The sequence below is a fragment of the Arachis stenosperma genome, chromosome 2, assembly GCF_014773155.1.
Source record: "Arachis stenosperma cultivar V10309 chromosome 2, arast.V10309.gnm1.PFL2, whole genome shotgun sequence".
Lineage (NCBI taxonomy): Eukaryota > Viridiplantae > Streptophyta > Magnoliopsida > Fabales > Fabaceae > Arachis > Arachis stenosperma.
In genome coordinates this window covers 80,985,700-80,989,373 of record NC_080378.1, presented here as the reverse complement: position 1 = coordinate 80,989,373, position 3,674 = coordinate 80,985,700, and the positions used below count along the sequence as shown (strand labels likewise).

The following is a 3,674-nucleotide window of genomic DNA, read 5'->3' as shown; positions in this document are numbered from 1 at the left end:
CCCTCTTTGGGAGGCTGGCCTCTCGGCCATGCCTAGACCTTGTTCTTATGTATTTTCAACGGTGGAGTTTCTACATACCATAGATTAAGGTCTGGAGCTCTGCTGTACCTCGAGTATTAATGCAATTATTATTGTTCTTCTATTCAATTCAGCTCATTCTTATTCTAAGATATTCATTCGCACCCAAGAACATGATGAATGTGATGATTATGTGACGCTCATCATCATTCTCACTTATGAACGAGTGCCTGACAACCACTTCCGTTCTACAAGCAAACAAGGCTTGAATGTTTATCTCTTGGATTCCTTAATCAGAATCTTCGTGGTATAAGCTAGAATTGATGGCGGCATTCAAGAGAATCCGGAAGGTCTAAAACTTATCTGTGGTATTTTGAGTAGAATTCAAGGATTGAATGATTGTGACGAGCTTCAAACTCGCGATTGTGGGGCGTTAGTGACAGACGCAAAAGAAGCACTGGATTCTATTTCGACATGATCGAGAACCGATAGCTGAATCGCCGTGCTGTGACAGAGCGCGTTGAACATTTTCACTGAGAGGACGGGACTGTAGCCATTGATAACGGTGATGCCCAACATACAGCTTGCCATGGAAAGGAGTAAGAAGGATTGGATGAAGACAGTAGGAAAGCAGAGAGACGGAAGGGACAAAGCATCTCCATACGCTTATCTGAAATTCTCACCAATGAATTACATAAGTATCTCTATCTTTATTTTATGTTTTATTCATCTTTTAATTATCCATCCTCCATGATCATTTGAATCCGCCTGACTGAGATTTACAAGATGACCATAGCTTGCTTCATACCAACAATCTCCGTGGGATCGACCCTTACTCGCGTAAGGTTTATTACTTGGACGACCCAGTGCACTTGCTGGTTAGTTGTGCAAAGTTGTGATAAAGAGTTGAGATTGGAATTGAGCGTACCATGTTGATGGCGCCATTGATGATCACAATTTCGTGCACCAAGTTTTTGGCGCCGTTGCCGGGGATTGTTTGAGTTTGGACAACTGACGGTTCATCTTGTTGCTTAGATTAGGTATTTCTCTTCAGAATTTTTAAGAATGAATTCTAGAGTTTCAAGGTGATGTTTTCATCATCACCAAAGCTGATTGATTCTCATCAATTTAGCTCTTGATTGCAATGTCCTGCTGAAGCTTGGCTAGCCATGTCTAATTTCTTTAGACTAAAGTTTTAGACTAACATTGCATGATTCCTGGAATTCTTATTAAAAACTTTGAATCTCTTTATTTTCTTTTCCACTCAATTTTCGAAAAAAAAATCCAAAAAATTATAAAATCTTAAAACCAAAAATATTTTTTGTTTCTTGTTGAGTCTAGTGTCTCATTTTAAGTGTGGTGTCTTGCATGCATTGTTTATTTGATTTTAGTTGCATTTTGATTATTCCTCATTATTAAAAATCCAACAAAATTTTTAATTTGTGTCTTTTCAAGTCAATAATACAGAGAATTGAAGATTCAGAACATTCAGCAGAGGAATCACACAGAAAAAGCTGGACGTTCAAAACGCCCAGTGAGGAAGGAAAACTGGCGTTTAAACGCCAGCCAGGGTACCTGGCTGGGCGTTTAACGCCCAAAAGGGTAGCATTTTGGGCGTTAAATGCCAGAATGGATACCATTCTGGGCGTTTAACGCCAGGATGGCACAAGAGGGAAGATTTTGTTTTTAATTCAATTTTTTTTCAAGTTTTCATAATTTTTCAAAATCAAATCTTTTTAAATTGCTTTTCAAATCATATCTTCTCAATCATATCTTTTTAAAACTATATCTTTTCAATCATATCTTTTTATCACATTTTTTTCAAAATTAATTTTTCAATCATATCTTTTTGATTTCTAATTTCAAAATCTTTTTCAAAAATCACTTTATTTCTTTCCCAATCTTATTTTTCGAAAATCAATTACCATTTTTCAAAATTTCTTTTAATTAATTCACTTTAATTTTCGAAAATTTCTTCCCCTCTTCTCACATCCTTCTATTTATGGACTAACACTACTCCTCAATGCACAATTTGATCTCTATCTTTCTTGGTAAGTTCGAATTCTTCTACCTCTTCCTTCTATTTTTCTTTTCCTCTGACACCTCAAGGAATCTCTATAGTGTGACATAGAGGATTCCATATTTTCTTGTTCTCTTCTCTTTCATATGAGCAGGAGCAAAGACAAAAGCATTCTTGTTGAGGCTGACCCTGAACCTGAAAGGACCTTGAAACGAAAGTTAAGAGAAGCAAAAGTACAACTCTCTGTAGAGGACCTAACAGAGCTCTTCAAACAAGAAGAAGCCATGGCAGCCAAAAACAACAACAATGCCAACAATGCAAGGAAGGTGCTTGATGACTTTACTGCACCTACTCTCGACATCTATGGGAGAAGCATCTCTATCCCTGCCATTGGAGCAAACAACTTTGAGCTTAAGCCTCAATTAGTTTCTCTAATGCAACAGAATTGCAAGTTCTATGGACTTCCATTGGAAGATCCTCATCAGTTTTTAGCTGAATTCTTGCAAATCTGTGACACTGTCAAGACCAATGGGGTTGACCCTGAAGTCCACAGACTTATGCTATTCCCTTTTGCTGTAAGAGACAGAGCTAGGATATGGTTGGACTCACAACCTAAAGAAAGCCTGAACTCTTGGGAAAAGCTAGTCAATGCCTTCTTGGCAAAGTTCTTTCCACCTCAAAAATTGAGTAAGCTTAGAGTGGAAGTCCAAACCTTCAGACAGAAGGAAGGTGAATCCCTCTATGAAGCTTGGGAAAGATACAAACAATTGATTAGAAAGTGTCCTTCGGATCGTTTTCCGCACATCAAGTTTTTGGCGCCGTTGCCGGGGATTAAAATAGATTGACAATGATTAAGTGAAGTGGAGGTCTAGATCAAGCACTTTTGCTTTTCTGTTTCTCTAACACACTAACTGTTTGTATTTTTTCTTAAACTAACAAAAAAATTTCATTCTATCCATAGATTGAAGTTTCACTGGTTTTCTGGATTTGTGTGTTTCTTATTGTGTGTTTGTATGTCAGGTACAGGAAGAGCCTCCCCTATTCTCTCTGAAATTGAACAAAGAACTCTTCGAAGAATAAGAAGAGCTGAAAGAGGGAAGAACGTCATTGGAGAAGAAGAATCTGAGGAGGAATTCCAAGAAATGGAAGGAGATCCATCAAATCCCAATCAACCAGAAGGAGGGGCCAACAATAACCCACAACAAAGAAGAGTACTGGCTTCCTACACATTTGCAAATGCTAGACATTGTGGGAGTAGCATTCTTCCCCCCAATGTCAATGCAAACAACTTTGAACTAAAGCCACAGCTCATCACACTGGTCCAAAACAACTGTTCTTTTGGAGGAGGGCCATTGGAGGATCCGAATCAACATTTATCCACCTTCTTGAGGATTTGTGACACTGTCAAAACCAATGGTGTGCCTCCTGACAGTTACAAGTTGTTGCTCTTTCCATTCTCTCTCAGGGACAAAGCCACTCAATGGCTAGAAACGTTCCCAAAGGAGAGTATCAACACTTGGGATGACTTGGTGAGCAAGTTCCTTGCCAAATTTTATCCCCCTCAAAGGATCATAAGATTGAAGACTGAGGTGCAGAAATTCACTCAAATGGAGGCTGAGAATTTATATGAAGCATG

The 3,674-nt window shown here is 38.5% G+C and overlaps 1 non-coding gene across 1 annotated transcript; it reads right to left on the bottom strand.

Moving 5' to 3' along the window:
- Positions 1-2,727: 2,727 nt before the first annotated feature.
- On the bottom strand, positions 2,728-2,834 carry LOC130964355 (small nucleolar RNA R71). Its single transcript, XR_009080452.1, has one exon. It is a non-coding gene; the product is annotated as a small nucleolar RNA R71 (small nucleolar RNA).
- Between the last annotated feature and the right edge of the window lie 840 nt (positions 2,835-3,674).